This window comes from Pleurodeles waltl, chromosome 9, assembly GCF_031143425.1.
Source record: "Pleurodeles waltl isolate 20211129_DDA chromosome 9, aPleWal1.hap1.20221129, whole genome shotgun sequence".
NCBI classification, from domain to species: Eukaryota; Metazoa; Chordata; class Amphibia; order Caudata; family Salamandridae; genus Pleurodeles; species Pleurodeles waltl.
This window is the reverse complement of record NC_090448.1, coordinates 882,947,533-882,970,556: the sequence shown is the minus strand read 5'-3', so window position 1 is coordinate 882,970,556 and position 23,024 is coordinate 882,947,533. Positions and strand designations below refer to the sequence as shown.

The 23,024-nt window shown below is 40.7% G+C and overlaps 1 long non-coding RNA gene across 1 annotated transcript in view; it reads left to right on the top strand.

Moving 5' to 3' along the window:
* LOC138258738 (uncharacterized) overlaps window positions 1-20,704 on the top strand; it is a 37,418-nt gene extending 16,714 nt beyond the window's left edge. Inside the window, exon 3 of the long non-coding RNA XR_011198536.1 lies at window positions 19,910-20,704. This is a non-coding gene — a long non-coding RNA (uncharacterized lncRNA). The remainder of the gene's footprint in view (window positions 1-19,909) is intronic.
* Window positions 20,705-23,024: the final 2,320 nt, after the last annotated feature.

The window sequence follows — 23,024 nt, the reverse complement described above, 5'->3', positions numbered from 1 at the left end:
CTTAAGTGACTTTCCCCAGTTCTTGGAGACCCTCTAGGTTGAAGGGTATGTTTCTAGCGGTGTTTTGACTGAGATGAGTGAGGTGATTTGCGCTTGCACAGCTTTAGCTAATTTGCAGATGATTGAGGTGCATATGAGTTTAGAAGGAGTGGGTGTACTCCAATAGAATTTAGAAGGAGTGGGCGTACCCCAATAGGTATGAGAGCAGGGAAGCATTGTTCTTCATTTGAGTGTGCCGCTTATTGCGGGAACAATTATCCACGTGGTTGTTTATGATGGACCTAAGGCGAGAGGTCTAAGACTCCAGAGTATATTGACAAGTGCACTGAGAAACTTGGTATATGTTGTAATTTGTCCATTTAGTAGACCAATCCGGCGTGATTGGTAAATTGAGGTTGTGAGATAATTGGTGTTAATGAAATTATACTGAGATTTGGTGAGTACTAAGTGCACTAGGACAACAGTCCAATGATCAGTTGAGAAGTGAAATTTGCAGGTCGAATTTTGCTCGCGAATGAGGGGAACTGTGAAAAAGAGTAAGCAAAAGCCGAAGGTTATTTTGGAAGGTTCCTGAAGCGATTGTAATGCCCTACCTGTAGTAAATGGACACATTTGTTTTCTTATTGTATTTTAAGTTTTGCTCGCAAATTAATAATGCATTGGTTTGATGTGTGAGTTGTGAAGAAGTCAGGCCGAAAGGTTTTGTCAGCGTCTCAGCGATCACGCTGAGAAGGGGTGTGAGTTAGTGTGACGTAAGTGGTGCCACGCTGGGATTGGTCAATTAGTAAGAAAGGTCGCGCACAGATTCGCCAATCTGTCCGATAATAACGTAATATGATTGGAAGGATAGAGGGTCAAAGAGAATTGTGGGATCGTAGTCACTTTTTCCGATAGGTTGTTTTCATACAGATCTTGTTGTTTGTTTTGCTTAGTTTAATTTTGTATGTGAATAATAGCTATGACGTTTTTCAAAGCTCTGAGGAGAGCATTGAGAGGTGATGAATATATTCCAGCATTTGTCCACCTGAAAATACTCCGGCAAACATTGTGTTTGAGGAGAAGGGTGCAGGAGCGTGGCTTTGGTTGAGACATTGGGTCAAGATTACAAGGAAAGAATGTTGTTTAGCTTTTCCAGAGAATGGAACATTTAACTTGTGAATTTTTGAAAATTTGAGGCAGAACATGAACAGTCGAAACCTCCCCCGAGACCAGCACAGTATGAAGCCTTAGTGATTTGGGAGCTGGTAGCTAGACAGCAATAAGCATTGAAATTTGAGAAGAGAATGAGAAGAGTAGAAAAGACACTAACAGAAGCTAGCTGGGATGAAGAGCAGAAAAGGTGGAGAGTGGCAACTCTACAGGGAATTCAATTATTTCCTGCAAGGACAAAAGATGATGAGAATGAGTCAAAAGAAGGAAAAAAAAAGAAAAAGAGAACTTCAGTAACTAAAGAACAAAAACTAAAAGATTTAAAAAGAGTCATGTGTAATGATGACAACTAGGTAGGTGAAGACGAAATAGTTTCTGAAATTTTAGATACTTATCCACCACCGAATACAGGCCAAGGAGATCAGAGAACTAGCGAGAGTGGAATGAGTGGAAGTGGGATTAGTAATACGACTCCTACTGCACCATCCACATTGGAGGTATCACAGAAAACACTGAACAATGAGCAAGTTCAGATGCAGAGTAGTTTTAATGATTCATTGAACAACAGACCACAGCTAGAGATAAACATTCCTGAAATACATCCAGAGGCTCAGGTTATAAGGACAACTTCTCATTTAGTGTTGTCTCCAGGTCAACAGAGGCTGAGTATGATTCAAAGGGAGCCTGTACAAATACAGATTCCACAAATTCAGAGCATGAGAACAGTGCACACACAGAAAATTGGATCTTTTGTCAGTCCAGATGCAATTTCTGTACCAAATATGTTGGGTCCGCTAACCCCACTATGGGCACAGGCTAATATTAGTGAGGTGAATTCTTTGGTTCAGGTTCAGAATGGGGTTTCGTAAAAATCAGCTCCTAGACAAAGACAGACCCTGTGTCAACATCAGGACAGTGCGCGCTCTATGGGCAGTGTAAATGCAAAAACCCAGTCCTTATGCAGAGGCATATTTCATGCACTGTGTTTCTATGCAGTATATTAACCTTTTGCATTGCAGAGCTTTCACCTTGAAAAGTCATTAATGCTGTTTGTAATTCATTGTTCATTTGCAAGGTTTGTTTGCAGGAATACAGGGTGTGGTCCTTTATTCTAAGACTTTCTAGAAGCCTTTCTGGCAGCATGGTTGGGTGTGGCTCGTGGGCGGGGCTTGGCTCTATATGAGCGAGCCAGCCCAGCTCCAAGTGCTCACTATTCAGAGGTCCTGGTATAGAGCAGCAGCATTTTCCAGAGCTCCTGTCCCGGAGGCCTATCCAGTCATTAACAGGCTTGCACTTGTTTATTTGGTGATCTTCAAGCAGGGCGGTAAGGCGGAGGTCGGGTTAGGCCCCCGACTCCATTTTCCAGTGACACTCGAGTTTTGAGCCTAAACTTGAAATCGCGTGTGTGATTGTTTTCATGGCATTTGCATCGTGAATTCCAAATCGAGAACAGTGTGCGCGATTCTTTCCAGGCATTTAATTCTTGGCATTCAGATCAGCAGTGTGCGCGATCACTTCGTGGCATTTGCATCGTGAATTCCGAATCGCCAACAGTGTGCGTGATTCTTTCCAGGCATTTGATTCTTGGCATTCAGATCGGTAGTGTGTGCGATCATTTCATGGCATTTGCATCGTGAATTCTGAATCGGCAACAGCGTGCGATTCTTTCCAGGCATTTAATTCTTGGCACTCAGATCGGCAGTGTGCGCGATCATTTCATGGCATTTGCATCGTGAAGTCTGAATCGGAAACAGCGTGCGCGATTCATTCCAGGCATTTACTTCTTGGCATTCAGATCGGCAGTGTGCGCGATCATTTCCTGGCATTTACATCGTGAATTACGAATCGGCAACAGTGTGCGCGATTCATTCCAGGCATTTACTTCCTGACATTCAGATCGGCAGTGTGCGCGATCATTTTATGGCATTTGTATCGTGAATTCTGAATCGGCAACAGTGTGCGCAATTCATTCCAGGCATTTACTTCTTGGCATTCAGATCGGCAGTGTGTGCGATCATTTCCTGGCATTTGTATTGTGAAGTCCGAATCGGCAACAGTGTGCGCAATGCTTTCCCAGCATTAAACTCTTGAATCATAGATCGGCGTTTTGCGCGATCGTTTCATTGCATGTGAATCTAGATGTTTGAATCAGCAGCAGAGTGCGCAATTCTTTCCTGGTGTTTCACATTTTAAATACAGATCGGCAGAGTGCACAATCATTTCTAGACATTTAAACTTAGATGTGCAGTTTTGATTAAAGTGCATAATATTCCCTGAACATTTGAGTCTTGAAACTCTTAATCAGAGAGTGACGTAGCAGTGTTATTCATGGTACTTGTACAGTCCATTCATGCAGAGAAAAAAAACACGTGTTCTTTGATTCTTGCTACAATGTTCTTTGATTCTTGCTACAATGCAGAGATTATTCTAGGAAGTATTTTGGAGAGAGTTTTATTGTTCAAAATATAATATGCTAATTCTGGAATGTTCATGATAAAACCTTGCATAAACTTTTCTTGATTTCCAGGTACCTAGATTTTTGAGTCCCAGTTATAGTGAAGCCTTAGGCCATTCATGTTTTCAGCATAAGTGTTTATTTGAAACAAAACTTACCGAAAGTCATTGTGATTAATCTTGCAATTGTTTTGTTTAACTTTTGCTTCCACAGGTCTCCTTCCCCGCTGTTCCTAACATAAAACCCATTCCCCCACTTGGCCATTTTTTTAACTCTGTGCTATATAACTAGTGGAGTTTGGAGCTGCCAAGAAGTGGCCATGTTGGGAACATGCGCAAGCCCCGAGGATCTGGTCTCCTTGACAGAATAGTGAGCCCACAAATTTTTAATCCTCCTGGTTTGCGCTAGGTTCTCAATATGGCCACACTGGTTGAGTTAGTTAAAGTTATCACGCAGCTCCAATTGGATGTGGTAGCATCCAAAGATATAGCAACCAGTTTAGCTGAGAGAGTGAGTCAGTTACAAGACCGCGTAGAAAAGAAAGAGTGTTTGATCGAAGAACAATGACTCTATCAGCAGACCGAGAACTGTTAGAATATCGACAAGGCAATAAAGATTTAGGGCCAGATGTAGGAAGCCTTTTGCGCCTCGCAAACTGCTAAAAACACAGTTTGCGAGGCGCAAAAGGCTGAACGCGATGCAGAATTACATTTTGCGAGTCGGTACCGACTCGCAAAATGTGATTCCGACTCGCAAATAGGAAGGGGTGTTCCCTTTCTATTTGCGACCGCATCACGATGTAGAGTTGCTTTGTGACCGCGAAAGCCGTCGCAAACCAACTCGCAGTTACCATCCACTTGAAGTGGATGGTAACTCATTCGCAAAAGGGAAGGGGTCCCCATGGGACCCCTTCCCCTTTGTGAATGCTCACAAAAATATTTTTTCAGAGCAGGCAGTGGTCCTATGGACCACTGCCTACTCTGAAAAAACTGAAACAAAAAGGTTTCGGTATTTTTTATTTTTGTAGCTGTCTTCAGCAGGCCACCATCCCCGTGAGTGCCTAGACTCGCTATGGGGTCGCAAACTGCGACCCACCTCATAAATATTCATGAAGTGGGTCTTTGCGACCCCATAGCGAGTCGCAGAAGGTGTCTGAGACACCTTTCTGCATACCAGTTTGTGAGTTGCAATTTGCGAGTCGGAAGGACTCGCAATTTGCAAGTCGCAAATTGTTTTGTACCTACATCTGGCCCTTAGTTTCCTACTTGGGTAGTTTTAATTGGATTATAGCAGAGAAATCCTGGCCTGAAGAAAAGCAAGCAACCCTATTCTACCAAGGACTCAGAGAAGAGCTAAAAGACATTCTTGCCCAGATCGATCCTCAACCTTCTGATTGTCAAGATCTGAAAAACCTTGTTTTATGAATAGACCATCGTCTTGCAGAACAACAAGGAACACGCAAAAAGACTGAGAAATATTCCTGGCGTGTTCACGGTCGTAGAGAATCAAGAACTCCGAAAGAGAGTAGTCATGAACCAATGGAAATTGGAACTATCATGCGGCCTTTGACAAAGGACGGAAAAGACCTACGTAGAAAGAACGGACAATGTCTTTACTGTGGGCACAAGGGCCACTTCGCCAAAGAGTGTCCAATAAAACCGAAGAGCAAACAAGGTCCAATCAAGAAAAGTGCAGCAAATGACAAACCGAGCAGGAAAACTAGATCACCCAAGATGTAAAGAAGGGTTGCTCTTGGGTGTCACCATGGACCCTTCACATTCAAGGCATCTAAAGTTAGACATCAAACTACAAGTAAAGAAGAAGAAATATCTTAAGAAAGCCTTAGTGGATTCTGGGGCTACTGGTAACTTTATGGATGCACAATTGGTTCAAACATGGGAGATCCCATGCACCAAGACGAAAACCCCAGAAATCATACAAGCCCTAGATGGAAAACTCTTAACTGGAGGCCCAGTGACTCTGCAGCCTGTCCCCTTGTCAGTGACCTTTAATGGGGGAGATCAGAATATCAAACATGAAGAAAAAATCATCTTTCATGTCATCCATGCTCCTCAGTATGGAATCATTCTTGGACTGCCATGGTTAAGTTATCATAACCCTGAAATCAACTGGTCAGAACGACAAATCGTATTCTCCTCTATCTTGTGTAATGAAAAATGTCTCCAGACATCAAGAGTCACAAAACCTTGCAAAGCTCATGTAGCAACAGCTGCTGAAAAAGATGGAACGCTGCCCTGACAGTACTCGCCCTATCTAGATGTTTTTGATGAAAGAGAAGCAGAAACCTTGCCACCTCACAGACCATATGACTGTCAAATTGATCTAACTCCTGCCTGGTGCTATACTCCCTAGTTGTCGAGTGTACGCCTTGTCAAAAAACGAAAATCAACACCTAAGAAAATACTTAGATCAATTTCTAGCTAATGGTTTTATTTGTACTTCCAAGTCTCCTACAGCGTCTATTCTTTTTTTTGTCCCAAGGCTAATGGGGATCTTCAAACTTGCATAGACTATAGAGGTTTGAACAAGATCACAGTCAAGAACAAGTATCCATTACCCCTGATTCCTGTCTTGTTGGATTGAGTTAAGAAAGCAAAAATCTACACTAAGTTAGACTTGAGAGGTGCTTACCCTTTAGTCAGAGTGAGAGAAGGCGATGAATGGAAAACTGCCTTTAAAACCTGTTATGGTCTGTTTGAATACACAGTCATGCCCTTTGGACTTTGTAACGTTCCAGCAGCATTTCAATTATTTCTGAATGACGTCCTTAGAGAGTATCTAGACCTATTTGCAATAGTCTACATCAACAATATCTTAATCTATTCAGATAATGAAGTCGAACATGTACAACATGTCAAGAATATTCTCACAGCCCTTCGAAAGCATAACCTGTATTGCAAATTAACCAAATGTGAATTCCATGTTGCCACCGTTGAGTTCTTAGGAGTCATCCTTACTCCTCAAGATATGGTCATGGCAGAAAGAAAAGTACAAGCAGTATCTGATTGGCCCACTCCAAAGTCTGTTCGAGATGTTCAGTGCTTCCTAGGTTTTGCAAACTTCTATCGCAGGTTCATAGATAATTTCTCTCAGACAGTGGCGCCAATCACCAAGTCGTTGAGAAAGAAAGAACCATTTGTGTGTCCCCTGAAGCTGACAGAGCCTTTTCAACCTTAAAGGAAGCTTTCTCCACTGCCCCTGTCTTGACTCATCCGGACGTTGAGCGTCCATTCATAGTGGAAGCAGATGCTTCAGATGTCATCATTGGTGCAGAATTATCACAACGCAGTAAAGATACTGGTCAACTACATCCTGTAGCCTACATGTCTCGAAAGCTGAACGAAGCAGAACAAAATTATGTTATTGCTGAGAAAGAGCTTCTGGCAATCCGGGATGCCTTCAAAGAATGGAGACACCATTTGCTAGGCGCCAAATACACTATCACAGTATATACAAACCACCGCATTCTCCAGTTTATGAGTTTAGCTAGACTTTTGACTCCTCGGCAACTCCAATGGATGCTGTTTTTGCCGAGATTGATTTTGTGGTAACCTTCCGCCCAGGAAAGGATAATCGCAAAGCGGATGCTTTGTCCCGTCAAGATTCTACTATGTTACCTGCCATTCAGTCTCCTAGGTCTATCATTTCTCCAGATAAAGTTCTTTGCATCATAAAAACCAAAGACTTTTTTGGAGAAATCCGTAATTCCTTCACCATTGAGAAATGGCAAAAATGGGCTCAAGCAGATCCCAAAAGGTCAATCAAACAAGGACTACCTTTCCATGATGCCCGTTTATTTGTTCCAAATACCAAGTTGCGTAGGTTGGTATTTCATTGGTTGCATGTTATAACTACGGCAGGTCATCCACGTATTCCTAAAACTCTTGAATTAGTTCAACGCTACTTTTGGTGGCCTACTTTGATAAAAGACGTCAAACAGATGGTAGCTAATTGTGAAGTTTGTGCTCGCATCAAGTCAAGTCATTCAAAGCCAAGAGGTTTGTTACATCCTCTCTCAACTCCACTTCAACCTTGGGAGCACATCTCATTAGATTTTATTACTGGTCTACCCATTGTTCAACATCACTCAGTAATCCTTGTGATGGTAGATAGTCTCACGAAATATTCACATTTCATTGCTTGCAAGAAATTGCCCACCTCCAGTGAACTGGCAATAATCCTTTGAAATCGAGTAGTCCGATATCACGGATTACCAAAAATGATTCTCTCCGATCGAGGATCACCATTTGCCTCTAACTTCTGGAAAACGTGGTGCAAAACACTTCAAATCACTTCTACACTGTCTACCAGTCATCATCCTCAAACGGATGGCCAAACTGAGCGATTAATCAAACACTGAAATAATACCTACGTGCTTATGCTGAGAAAGCACTTCATTCTTGGACATCGATGCTTTGGCTAGCTGAAATAACCTATAATAACTCTTATCATACTTCCATTGGTGTCACCCCCTTTTTTGGTCTGTTTGGCTATCATCCTACTACCCTGCCAATCACGATTCCACAAGAAAGTACACTTGCACCAGCCGTGTCAGAGACGATTCAACAACTTCATCAAACCCAGAAACAAATCCAGCAACACCTAGATAAAGCTAAACAAACGTATAAAAAGCACTATGACAAGAAACATTGTGAAGGACCCCAATATAACCAGGTGATAGAGTGTTCATTTCCACACATCATATTGACTTTTAAAAAAAGCATATGTTTAATCCCAAGTTCATAGGGCCTTACACTATTCTTCAACAAATTAATCCAGTGACCTATAAACTGCAGTTACCAAGGTCACTACATATTCATCCAGTATTTCATACTTCACTCCTGCAAAGAGCTGTCCAAAATGTCCGCTCCCAACCAGCTCCAGTTCTAGTACAGGGAGAATTGGAATGCAAAGTTAAACAGGTGCTGGATTCAAAATTCAGAGGTCGTAATCTCTTGTATTTAATATCTTGGAAAGGTTACGGTCCTGAGAGCAACTCATGGGTCTCCGCATCTGACATTCATGCGCCACGACTAGTGAGGCATTTTCATTGCCTACATCCAGACAAACCAGGCCCTAGAGCGCATTTGGGAGGGGGGAGTACGGTCAACATCAGGACAGTGTGCGCTCTACAGGTGACGTAAATGCAAAAACCCAGTCATTATGCAGAGGCATATTTCATGCATTGTGTTTCTATGCAGTATATTAACCTTTTGCATTGCAGAGCTTTCACCTTGTAAAGCCCTTAATGCTGTTTGTAATTCATTGTTCATTTGCAAGGTTTGTTTGCAGAAATACAGGGTGTGGTCCTTTATTCTAAGACTTTCTAGAAGCCTTTCTGTCAGCATGGTTGGGTGTGGCCCGTGGGCGGGTTTTGCTCTATATAAGGGAGCCAGCCCAGCTCCACGTGCTCACTATTCAGAGGTCCTAGTGTAGAGCAGCAGCATTTTCCAGAGCTCCTGTCCCGGAGGCCTATCCAGTCATTTCCAGGCCTGCACTCGTTTATTTGGTGATCTTCAAGCACGGCGGTAAGGCGGAGGTCGGGTTAGGCCCCCGACTCCGTTTTCCAGTGACACTCGAGTTTTTGGCCTAAACTTAAAATCGCATGTGTGCAATTGTTTTCATGGCATTTGCATAGTGAATTCCGAATCGGAAACAGTGTGCGTGATTCTTTCCAGGCATTTAATTCTTGGCATTCAGATCAGCAGTGTGCGCTATAATTTCATGGCATTTGCTTTGTGAATTCCGAATCGTCAACAGTGTGCGCGATTCTTTCCAGGCATTTAATTCTTGGCCCTCAGATCGCCAGTGTGCACGATCATTTCATGGTATTTGCATCGTGATTTCAGAATCGGCAACAGTGTGTGAGATTCTTTCCAGGCATTTAATTCTTGGCATTCAGATCGGCAGTGTGCGCGATCATTTCATGGCATTTGTATTGTGAATTCCGAATCGGCAACAGTGTGCGCAATTCTTTCCAGGCATTTAATTCTTGGCCCTCAGATCAGCAGTGTGCGCGATCATTTCATGGCATTTGCATTGTGATTTCCGAATCGGCAACAGTGTGCGCGATTCATTCCAGGCATTTACTTCTTGGCATTCAGATTGGCAGTGTGCGTGATCATTTCATGGCATTTACACCGTGAATTCTGATTCGGCAACAGGGTGCGCAATTCCTTCCAGGCATTTATTCTTGACATTCAGATCAGCAGTGTGCGCGATCATTTTATGGCATTTGAATCATGAATTCCGAATCAGCAACAGTGTGCGCGATTCATTCCAGGCATCTACTTCTTGGCATTCAGATCGGCAGTGTGCGCGATCATTTCATGACATTTGTATTGTGAAGTCCGAATCGGCAACAGTGTGCGCAATTGTTTCCCAGCATTAAACTCTTGAATCATAGATCGTGTTTTGCGCAATTGTTTCATTGCATGTGAATCTAGATGTTCGAATCGGAAGCAGAGTGCACGATTCTTTCCTGGTGTTTAACTTTTGAAATACAGATCGGTGGAGTGTGCGATCATTTCTAGACATTTAAACATAGATGTGCAGTTTTGATTAAAGTGCATAATATTCCCTGAACATTTGAGTCTTGAAACTCTTAATCAGAGAGTGACGTAGCAGTGTTATTCATGGTAATTGTACAGTTCATTCATGCAGAGAAAAAAAAATGTATGTTCTTTGATTCTTGCTACAATGCAGAGATTATTCTAAGAAGTATTTTGGAGAGAGTTTTATTGTTCAAAATATAATATGCTAATCCTGGAATGTTCATAATCAAACCTTGCATAACCTTTTCTTGATTTCCAGGTACCTAGATTTTTTAGGCCTAGTTATAGTGAAGCCTTAGGGCACTCATGTTTTCAGCATAAGTGTTTATTTGAAACAAAATTTATTGAAAGTCATTGTGATTAATCTTGCAATTGTGTTGTTTAACTCTTGCTTCCACAGGTCTCCTTCCCCCCTGTTCCCGACCCAAAACCCATTCCCCCACTTGGCCATTCTTTAACTCTGTGCTATATAACTAGTGGAGTTTGGAGCTGCCAAGAGGTGGCCATGTTGGGAACATGCACAAGCCTCGAGGATCTGTTCTCCTTCACACCCTGAATGAGACTAATTCTTTAACACATTTGTCTCCTGTTGAGAATTCTGGGATCAGATCCTACAGTGATTGGGGAAAAGATTGATGTCTCCACAACAATGTGTGAGACAAGTACAAGAACAAGATTTGGGTGCACAGTCTAATGAGGTTTCTTTGAAAGGTTTATCTGCACAAGAGCTAACAAAGTGGTTAGAAGATTTAAGCAATTCAAAGACCTTGAACAGAAAAAACAGAGAGGAAGATACAATAAACATAGAGTGAGATTATCAATGGAAGGAAATTAACTTCTTGAAGGGACCATGGGTGTGACTAGACTTGAGTGACATACTGAAGCTCAGTTGAGATATTTATGTAAAATAATTTCAAAGGGAGCAGAGAAAGTACATCAGCAGTTACAGGGGATAGCAGACGAGTATGACATTGATCTAACAAAAATAAAAAGCCTGAAAAGAAGTTACAGATTAAACATGGATGAGGAAGATTTTGTGCACATGAGGTCTGCAGAGATGAAAACACATCTTAGGGAATTGCTTGAGAGAGTGCAGATTTGGAGAGCATCAGACAAATGGGAAGGCAGATGGGTCAAGAAAAGAGAAAGACCAATGAAAGATGATGTGACACAGGCAGGAGACTCAGTGAAAATGTTGCCGATGATGGAAACACTAGGAGGACATTTTGACATGTACCTTGGAATAAGGGTGATATCTTAAGTTTTACAAATGATTACCCAAGGTTGATAGAAAAGCCTGTAGAATGGTATCAACAGACAAATAGGTTTGTGAAGCTTGTAAAATGTCTGTGGGAAGACCTGAATTCACTTTTTCACATTGTTGTTCGGCAGATTTGTGGAAAGAATACAAAAGGAATGTGGATTAGCCAACAAGTGAGCCGCAAAGGGATTTGAAAACAGGTGCACCTGAAGTAATGAAATATTACTATAAAGTTATTGATTTCCTGAAAACGACAGCTTCGACGAAGAACGTTGATTTGCAAGGTATAGATAGAACATCGTGGGAAGGAAAGGAATCATTCCATGCATACTATGAAAGGTTGCTAAAAGCGTTCAAACAATTCAGTGGTGTGGAAACAATCGAGAAAGGGAGCATGAATCATTTGGTGTTTAGGTTTGGAAATGGATTAAAGCCTAAATTAATCAGATGATTAAGAATCATTTAATCTGTTGGCAAACTAAACCGATTGATGAGGTGTTGCAGTATGCAAAATACTGTAGTGATGAAATCGAGTTGAAGCAGAAAAAGTTGAAAGGGAAAGCAACGGTAATGCAGAGTAAGGCTGCACAGACAGGATTGCAGGGAAATTTTCAGCAACTACTGTAAGGGCATGGTATGTTTTAGAATCAAGGCAGAGGCAGAGGGCGACAGGGAATGATGTTTCCGGTGGTAAATAGAAATGTGGATTTGATTTCAGTGGTAATGCAGGATGAGCAGCAAAGGAAAAGGTGTTACCTTGTCATAATTGCGGAGTAATTGGACATTGGAAAAGACAGTGTCCAATGTTGTTTCAAGTTGGTGTTGTGCAACAGACAAATGGTGCCAATAGGCATCAGAGCATGAGAGGACCTAGAATGGGAGATCAAAATCAGGATTTCCAGAATAATGTAAATACCATGCAAGGTTTCCAGCCTTTACAGCCTATGCAGCACATACAGAATGTACAACCACAGGTACAACAAGAACAAATGCCACAGATGCAACAAATGCAGCCACAGGTGCAGATGGTGCCTGTACAACAAATGCACAAGCCGACAAAGGTCCAAATGATCCATGGTCCCTTGGATCAACAACAGGTAATGCTAACGCAAGTGGTCACAAATCAGAAAAGGAACAAAAGTGAAAAAACAGTTGATCAGTTTTCTTTACACAGAGAGGATGAAATAAAAGATGAATGGCTGTTGGCTAGTTCAGGTGAGGTGGAGTGTGTGATGGCAGCATCATTTGAGGTGGATCAGAGGAGTCCGGATGTGAAAGGTGAAGTAAATGGTCTTGAAGTTAATTTTCTGATCAACACAGGAGCAACACGCTCAACAGTAAGAACTGCAGAAGTTTCAGACATACCGATTACAGAGAGAACAGTTCAGATTGTAGGAGTTGCGAACAAGCATCTGAATAATACTCTTACTGAACCAGTGCTTGTGAAGATTGACAATTTTAGAGATTTGCACAGTTTTGGTGTTTGCGATTCTAGTACTGGGAAGAGATCTGCTGTGTAAAATAAATTATTCAATCTCATGTTCAACAAAAGGAATTGAAATTGAGACAAATAGTGATGGAGAGGATTCAACAATTGCTGTTGAAAAGGAAAGGGTGTTCAGGGAGTTTCCTCTGATTAATTTTGATGATCAGACAAACGAAAATGAACAAACAAATGAAGACAATAATTCAATTGATTTAATTGATTTTTTTCCAGTTTTTGAAATAAAAGATCTTCTGGTTGACTTACAGGAGAGGGTCGAGTCAAAAGTGTGGGATTTGTCAGGAAAGGACATTGGTTTGATCAAGGGAGTTGAAGGAGTCAGAGTGGCAGTAAAAGATAATGTGGTGTTTCCACAAACTGCACAATATCCGATGACAAATGAGGCAATTGAAGGAATAACACCTTTGATAGAGCAGTTCTTGGAACAAGGAGTTTTGAAGGAAGTGAGGAGTAGCCTGTGTAATTCACCAATAAAGGGTTTGAAAAAGCCAAGTGGGAAAATTCGTCTTGTCCAGGACTAGAGAAAAATAAATGATATTGTAGTGAAAAGTTGTCTAGTTGTGCCAAATCCAGCTGTAATAATGTTTCAGATTCCGTGTGATTCTGAGTGGTATGCAGTGATTGATTTGTGCCAAGCATTTTTCTCTGTGCCTCTGCATGAGTACAGTAGATATCTGTTTTGTTTTAAGTTTCTGACCAGAGTCTATTGCTGGTGAGGAATTCCTCAAGGGTTTTCAGAGTCACCATCAGTTTTCAATCAGATTTTGAAAAATAAACTGTAGTCGTTGTTAACGCCTTACCAATCGACATTGGTGCAATATATTGATGATCTTTTGATTGCATCAAAGACAAAAGAAGGCTGTAAGGAAGATACAATTGCATTGTTAAACTTTTGGGGAGATAATGGTCATAAGGTATCTCCTGCAAATTTGCAATATTGTCAGCGAGAGGTGAAATATTTGGGTCATTTGATTGAGAAGGGTTCCAGGAGAATCTTGAAAGAAAGGGTAGCAACAATTATGAGAATGAAAATACCAAGATTGCAAAAAGAGATGAGAATGTTTTTGGGAATGGTAGGATATTGTTGTCAGTGGATTCCATATTTTTCAGCTATTTCTAAACCTTTACAAAGGCTGACACATAAGGATGTTTCAGATCCCATAATTATGGATGAAGAATGAATGAGAGCATTTACTGAATTGAAAGAGAGTTTGTGTCAAGCTCCAGCCTTAGGTATGCCTGATTACACAAAAACATTCTTCTTGTTTTGTCATGAACGTAATGGATGTTCTTTGTCTGTCCTGCCACAGACACATGGTGGTGCCAATCGACCCGTAGCATATTTTTCAGCTACTTTGGATCCCATTGCAGCAGCCTTACAAGAATGATTATGAGCAGTTGCAGCAGTTGAGCAGAATATAACTCAAAGTGAAAATATTGTGATGGGGTATCCTCTGACAGTAATGGTACCTCATTCAATAGAAATTCTGTTGACACGAACAAAGACACAAACCTGACCCATGAAAGATTGACACGTTATGAGACAGTGATTCTCTGAGCTCCTAACGTGACAATCAAGAGGTGTACAGTGCTTAACCCGGCTACGTGGTTACCAGATGAAAGAAATGATGCAGATAAAATAGATGATACTGAACATGATTGTTTAGAAGTAAGAGAATTATGCACAAAACCAAGAGCCGATATTAGAGACACTTGTCTAGAAGAGAATGATCAAATTATCTTTGTTGGTGGTTCCTATTTGAGGGATAACAGAGGTACATTGAGAGCAGGTTATGCAGTGTGCACAATTACTGGCATACTAGAAGCTTCATGGCTTAAAGGAGTGTTTTTGGCTCAAGTCGCAGAATTGGTGGCTCTTACTAGAGCATGCCAAATATCAAATGAAAATAATGATCTATACTTATAGTCAATATGGATTCGGCATTGTACATGATTTTGGACAAATTTGGTCACAGAGAGGTTTCCTAACGTCTTCAGGTTCACCTGTGAGAAATGGTGGAAGAATACATGAATTACTACAGGCTGTACAGAAACCTGAGAAAAGTGCTGTGGTTAAATGCAGTGCACATCGGGGAGGAAAAGATTATGTGACTTTGGGAATCCTTTTGCAGATCAAGTTGCGAAAGTTTGTGCTTTAAATAGTATCTCATTCAAAGGAGAATGGGAATTGATGTGTGAAAATGATGAAGCCTATATAAATTTTACAAACCTTATTGTTTAGACTTTAGATGAGCTGAAAGTTATACAGAATAATGTTCCCAAAGAGGAGCATATGGATTGGGTGAAACACAATTGCATTCAGAGAGTGGATGACATTTGGGTGACAACAGAAGGGAAAGTGGTTTTGCCAAACAGTTTGTTGACACAGATAGCTAGATACTGCCATGGTCAAGCACACATAGGGAGCGATGTAATAATCAGGTGCTTTAAACAGTTCTGGTATAATCCCAAATTTAGGCAAGTTGCTGAACTGGTATGCCATAGGTGCATTATTTGACAGCAGCTGAATGTTGGTAAGGGAACAGTTGTCAACATGGGACACATAGGCATGGTGGGAGGTCCATTCAGCAGAATGCAGATGGATTTTATTGAGATACGTGCATTTTTAGTCACTGGATTGAAGCATATCCTACGAGGAGAAATGATAGCCTGACTGTAGCGAAGTTACTTTTGAGAGAGTTAATTCCATGTTTTGGTTACCCGGTCTCTTTGGAATCAGATAGAAGGAGTCACTTCAACAGCAAAGTGATAAAATTATTTTTTTCAGCTGTAAACATTCACCAGAAACTATATTGTAGTTACCGCCCAGAATCCTCAGGACTTGTAGAGCAAATGAATGGAACTTTAAAGTCTTGGTTGGCAAAGGTGTGTGCGTCGACAAATTTAAAGTGGCCAGATGCTTTCCCTTTAGTCCTAATGTCAATGAGAAGTACTCCTGACAAGAATACTTGCTTGTCTCCTCATGAGATTCTAATGGGAAGAGCAATGAGATTACCAGCGATACCTGCAAATGCACTTGTGAATATTACTGATGACATGGTGCTAGATTATTGCAAAAGCCTAGCTGATGTGGTTCAGTCTTTTTCTCATCAGGTTGAAGCCACAACGGTACAACAAACACAAGGTCAAGGCCACAACTTGAGAGCTGGTGAGTGGGTTATCATAAGGAAGCATGTAAGAAAGTCGTGACTGGAGCCACGGTGGAAGGGACCCTACTAAGTCATCCTTGTGATATTGGCAGCTGTGAAGTGTGCAGGTTGGCCTAATTGGGTGCATTCCAGCCACACGAGGAAAGTGAATAACCCAACAGAACAAAAAGAGGAGCTGTTGAGAATACCAACAGCTAACAACATTCCAGGTAAAGAGCAAGAAAGAGGAGAGCTGGATCCTGAGAATGTTCAAGATGTACCTACTCCTATGACAGATGAAAAAGAACAAAGTTCAGAAGAAATTGAACAGTCTGCGAATGGAGTAGAAGAAAAATCAGTACAAGAGGAAAGAGAATCATCGGTTAAGAGAAATTTTGATCAGAGGAGGGTGTCCTCAGAAGTGAATTATCAGAGACAACCGACTGAGAGAAAATCTTCTCAGAGGAGGGTGTCCTCAGCAGCAGGTGATTTGACATACCAAACCGAACATGAGTCAGACCCCATTGGGAAAGGAATTGGTGAAAATCCCGCCCAAGTGGACTATACTCTTCCTGAACCAGTTGTGGGAACATCAGAAGAGAAAGGTTCTAGTTCAAGTGCAAATCCAATCTTGAGAAGGTTGTTGACAAAGAAGACGTTGAAAGGAGACAATTAGCCAGAGAAAAGTTCAAAAGGTGGAAGAATAAATGTAATACCACCAATTCAAGAGGAAAAAGAGTTGAACGAAGGGGAAAACAGTAGTGGAGAAGAAGGTGAAGTAGTAAAAGACCAAAAAGAAAAAGAGTTGCAAGCAAGCGATATTCTGGTCCAGAAAGGGCATAAGTAACAACTAATGAATGGCAAGAAGAATGTTTGAGTTATTGTTTTGACAGAGACACTGAAATTGTTTATTTGACACGTGAAGAACAGCAGAAGAAGGAGTTGAAACTGAAAGTCGTGCTTTAAAGAGACATAAATAACTGAAATTGACAAATACAACAGAACTTGACAAGCTGCTAGACCAGAATTGACAAAGAGAGACTGTCCTGAGTGAATGAACTATTGAAAAAAAAAAAAAAAATACATTTTAGGAGGGGTTTTGTTTTTGATTTTTGTTTGCTTTCTTTAGAAATTTTTGAACAGTTTTTTTTTTCTTTCCTAATTCTTTGGAGACCATGTGAAACTTTAGTAACCAAAGTAGTAGAATTAACTGTTGCAAAATTGTAGGTATTGGTCTGGCGGCAATGAGTGTGTTAATGTGCTTATTGTTATTAGTAGGTCTGATTGTCTATGAGACGAATGGAGCCAACTATGCTGCAGATAGTTGTAATTCTTTGGATACTACTACTGCATCACTAACGAAAGATAAGTTTAGAATAGATGTTAAATACTTACATGAAGAAAAAGAGCTTTCCTCGAATGTTAAGTGTCGCTTATTGCATGACTATATTGAGGTGTTGGACGTGAAAGATTGTTAAGTTTGTACATAGTTTCCGACTTCAGTGGAAGAAGGAACTACTTATCATAGTCTGCCTATGACTTAGGCTATAAGTTGCAGTCTTTTGCTAACGCGCTTCTATAACCAAGAATATATCCAATATTTTTATTGAAACTATGATGTGGTATTTTCATTTATACCTGTCATCGGTTATTTGAATAAAATAGCCAAGGATAATAACATAGCTATTATTAGAGATTTCTTTGAGCCTACTTTAATCTTTGGCACTGCTTTTGTGCATCGTAACAATTTAACATGTTTACTAACACCTGTACAGAAGAAATGTTTAGACGATACAGAAGATAGAAGGAGAGAAATAATGGCAAGGCTAAATAAGGGAGTGATTAGTCATAAACCTGGAATTGATTACCCTTATACTGACATTGATCAAACAAGGAAAATTAACATTTTATGCTGATCATGTGGGAAAGCTTTGTTTATATAGGCCACAGAGTAAGAATGATAGAGTATTTGTGGGAACAAGTGAATGCAGACATGTGTTTATGTTTCCAGGTAAATGGGATTTTAGGATGAATGGACAGGATCCACCAGTGCCTGGTGTACTATATTTGTGGAAGAAATGCATATTACCATCTTCCTAGAGGATGGTATGGCACATGTTATTTGGGAGTAGTCTTTCCAAAATTATGGGGGTCATTCTGACCCCGGCGGGCGGCGGGCACCGCCCGCCGGGCGGAGACCGCCAGAAGACTGCACCGCGATCAAATGACCGCGGCGGTCATTCTGACTTTCCCGCTGGGCGGGCGGGCGACCGCCAAAAGGCCGCCCGCCCAGCGGGAAAGCCCCAGCAACGATGAAGCCGGCTCCGAATGGAGCCGGCGGAGTTGCTGGTGTGCGACGGGTGCAGTGGCACCCGTCACGATTTTCAGTGTCTGCTAGGCAGACACTGAAAATCATTATGGGGCCCTGTTAGTGGGCCCCTGCACTGCCCATGCCTGTGGCATGGGCAGTGCAGGGGCCCCCAGGGGCCCCACGACACCCGTTCCCGCCATCCTGTTCCTGGCGGTTTTTACCGCCAGGACCAGGATGGCGGGAAGGGGGTCGGAATCCCCATGGCGGTGCTGCGAGCAGCGCCGCCATGGAGGATTCTTTGGGGCAGGGGTAAACCGGCGGGAAACCGCCGGTTGCCCTTTTCTGACCGCGGCTTTACCGCCGTGGTCAGAATTGCCCATGAAGCACCGCCAGCCTGGTGCCACCGCCAGAGTCAGAATGACCCCCTATATCAGCTGGAAGACTTAAGTCAATTTCCTAAGATGACGAAAATTCAAACGAGACACAAGCGAGAATCAATTTCTAGCATTGTGGGAGACATGTTTGGAGCTATGATTCCTTCAGTGGGAGTACTTCTGAATTGTATTAAGATACAGAAGTTGTCTACAATAGTAGATAACATGTGTCAAGTTATTTAGGAGCTATCATTCTTCTAATTACTGAGTTAGCTGCTACAAGAGCTATGGCACTTCAGAACCACCTTACGTTAGACATTCTCTTGGCAAAAGAGGGCAGAGTTTGTAAATTACTTGGTTTAAGTCATTGTTGTACCTACATTCCTGACAATTCAGGAGAAGTTAGGGGTTTAAAAATGTAACAAGTAACAAAGAAGATTTAAAAGAACTAACTGAAACTACAGTTTGGGAGAAAGCTGGCAAGGGAATTGCAGCTGTGGGAAATTGGTTTGGTAACGTGGGAAAAGGAATTATATTGAAAATAATAAAATGGGTGTTGATAATTGTGTTTTGTCTAATTGGAATTTGGGGAATATATAAATTAGTGAAATGGTTGAAAAGGAGGAGATTTGGGAAGAATCAACAAAGGTTTGATATACAAGTGACTACATATTATGGGGAAAATAAAGGGAAAAAGAAAAACAATACACAAGTAAAAGAGTCAAGATTTTGAATTTTGAAATTAAAATAAACATGTTTATTATGGATGTGTGTGATGACATAAATAGTCATCAGAGGAGGAATTGCAAGAGTGCAAAATGTTCTAATATTTTCTAATGGTTTCTAATGTACTAATTGTTGGTGAATTAACATGTGAAAACGGTTGACTTTCGTTAAAGGTCACCATCATTTATTTTTCTTCTCTGTTTAAGAAAAAACTTTAGTTGTAATTGTAGTTATTTTTCGTTGCTCAATGATTACATAAAAGAGTGTGATTGTTAGTTTATAAATGTGCAAACAGCTAGTGGGTTGCTGCATTATGTCTTACAAGGTCAGATTTATTAAGTCATTACACAAGTTTGAATGTTCTATTGTTTGAAATTGTCACTAATACGTGGTTTCTTCCTTGAGGATGGAAGTAAATGTTGCAAGCTGAAACGTTTCTTCCTGAGAAGAGAAGTTCAGACAAGATGGAACAATGGATTTACAGATGAGATGGAAGAGGAAAAGTTACTGTTATGATCGGGCCCTGGCTAACGTTGTCGTTACTGCATTTTAGGTTATCAAATGAAATAACTATTGGTTGAATTGTAAACCACTGCATGCACTGATCAGTCATAAACCTTTTGATGTTTAGTATAACAATCTGGGTAGGACTCTCTTGAGTTCATTCTATAGTTCCATTCTTCTTGGTAGTTTGAGTCATATTAGCGATGTGGGTCTAACTGTCGATAGGCCCAATTCTCTGAAGACTTACCTGATGGTGTCCTCTTGCTGAAGTAGACTACATGTTGTTGTTCTATGGGTAATGTATGAAATTGCATTGATATATGTGTCTCTTTTGCTTTGCAGGTAACAGCTGCAACTTATTGTTTAATTGCTGCATAATAATCATGTTTTTTTTATAATAACCCGGGTTAGTGTGATTTTTCAAAATTTTTGTTTCTAAATTGTTTTTACATGAAACCCAACATGTTTGTGGTTAGCTGATTTGTGGTTAGTGAGGAAATTTACCTTCCCATGCTCATGATTCATATTGGCATATGTTGATCCTTTGCCCTGATGTATAATTTACCTTTATTGCCAATCAGTGTTTTGATACTGGAGATTATTTGCTTGATTGTTTTGATTAAACTCAGATATATAAGATGTTCTAATCAGCCATTATTGAGTCTATATGCTCATCATTTGTGTTTGAGAGTTATTTTTGTGACATTAACATTGTTAATATAGAAAAATAAATTCACGAATCTTCTAAATAAACTGGTGTGGTTATTGTTTAACGTTCAGATCTTTGAATATGATGACTATTGTTAATGATTTTATCATTCATTATTGACATCCCCTCAAATCCATGTTGTGTCGATCCATTGGCCTCTAGCACCAAATCCACTAATTAGTCTGAAGTAATAGCTAGGACCTCTTGGTGCTGAAGCCCTTTCTCTGCCCTTGCGTGATTTCGGCTCCTTATCAGGTGACCATGTGAAGAGGGCCGAAATCGTGTGACACAGTGGCACTTGTGAGTTGGCTGGTCTCAAATTGAAACTGACAATGCCTAATAGCTGGCGGCTGAAGGGCACCTAACCAGCCTCTTACTCTTTGTGTGATGTCCTGGGGCTAAATTAAAGTGTGAATACCTCTCTGGAATAATAACTGAAGGAGGCTGACTCAAATCCCCTTTCTGTATGCACAATTACTACGAATACAATATATTAATGTTTGACATGACAACAGGCTTTGATAAGATAAAGTTATCTCTATGCCAGACATAGAAAGAAGATTGGGGAATATGCCAAAAGCTGTTCTAACTTGCCAAGAGGTTTCTTGCAGAAAACAAGTAGGGCCTTTAAATTTTAAAATCCTAAACAAATTATCTCAACATTTTAATTGTTCAATTTCGATGTTTGTTTTTCTCAAAGCGAATGTCGGGGCATAAAATGACAAAACACCATAACTGTTACCACTGTTTACCTCTTTAACATAGACTCTTACAAGTTCATTTTGTGAAAAGCCCCTCCTTGCATGAGACGGTCTCGATAAACAAGTGATTATGAAAGACATCGAAAACAAGACTACGCTATTTGCAGAATTTTGTTTAAGGTCAGGTTTTCAGATGAAAGCTGAGAATTCTTTCGTTCCCATATGGAAAGCAAATGTGAAATAAATCACACATTCAGGCAAGCACAGAAGGACTGGTTCAAATATCATCCTGTGTTTCTGTCAGTAGCAAAGGGGAATATGCTCAAACAAAGCAAAGCAGATTGTTGGTGGGTGATATTTATGGATGACGCATTACATTTAAGTTTTGTATTTGCAAAATGTGGTTGAAAATAGTAAAGACGTTTCACGCATCTAATTTTGCCTCGTTTTTTATTGGGATAGGGGGACATTTTGTCACTTTTAAAATTTTGTAATCTTTACCATTGTCTATTATCAGATATCAAAGCAATCTCAAAACCTAGTTTTCTAGATTAAAAATGATAAACATGAAATCTTCCACCAATACTCTTTCCAAGTTCTCCTGTCTATTTCCAGCAGTCAAAAACAGAGGCGATCCAAATGTAAACATGTAACATTCTACATAAATATTGTCAAATTTCTGCAGGTTAAGGTCAAATATGCTGGAGAAACACTCCCAACGGTTAAAAAGTGTGCTAATGTTTCTGAATGTATTACCAACTGTAATGATGAAAAGTAAACCAATGTTTGTATAGTTTGCCAAGGCAAGCACCTTGAAGTGGGCTTTTGCTCCACACACATCTTTCCTCTCATGTCAACGTCTGCCACAATGACAAACAACCCTCGTCATCCTCTGTGTCATGAAGGCAGTTTTTCTCTACGAGTGTGCCAAATTCGTCTAGTTTCATTTTCCGTATGTACCGAAAATTAGGGGAAAATTATGCAAAATTACTCACAATTACAATCTGACATTTATGGCATCATTTTGGTAATTTCACGTGGCAGGCACAACGCCAAACGCCGAAAATTACACAATAGTATGCCGCCATAATAAAAATGTCAGCCGGCCCAGTTTTCTGGTCTTTCATACGACTCTTCTCAGTGTCCCTTTGTGTTTGTGTGCTGCTGAAATCCATGAAAATACATGAAAATCTCGACTAGTCGACTAGTGAATCCATCTGAGTGGCTTACCTGCTCATACTCAAGATCTAGGTGAGGACTACAGGGCTGAGCCTGCAACTCCACTGAGCTGCTATTACAATAAACAAGTACCACTTTCAGCCTGTATTGATTGCATCTGGTATGTCCCTTTTTACTAATATCCAGGTACAACTTCTATCTGGCTAAACATTCAAGCAGGGATAGTAAATATGTCTGATCTCCCTGTTCCACAGACAATTCCGTAAATATCTTCAAGTGCGACATGCCTCAGGTTGCTACACTTCACGACTCCAAGATGTATCAGAATTTAATCCCCTGGAAGCAAAACTGTTGATGGAAGGGATGGGGCAGAGTGGGATCTCCCAATTATATCACACTTTGCTTAACAGCAGTTCTGAAATGTTGA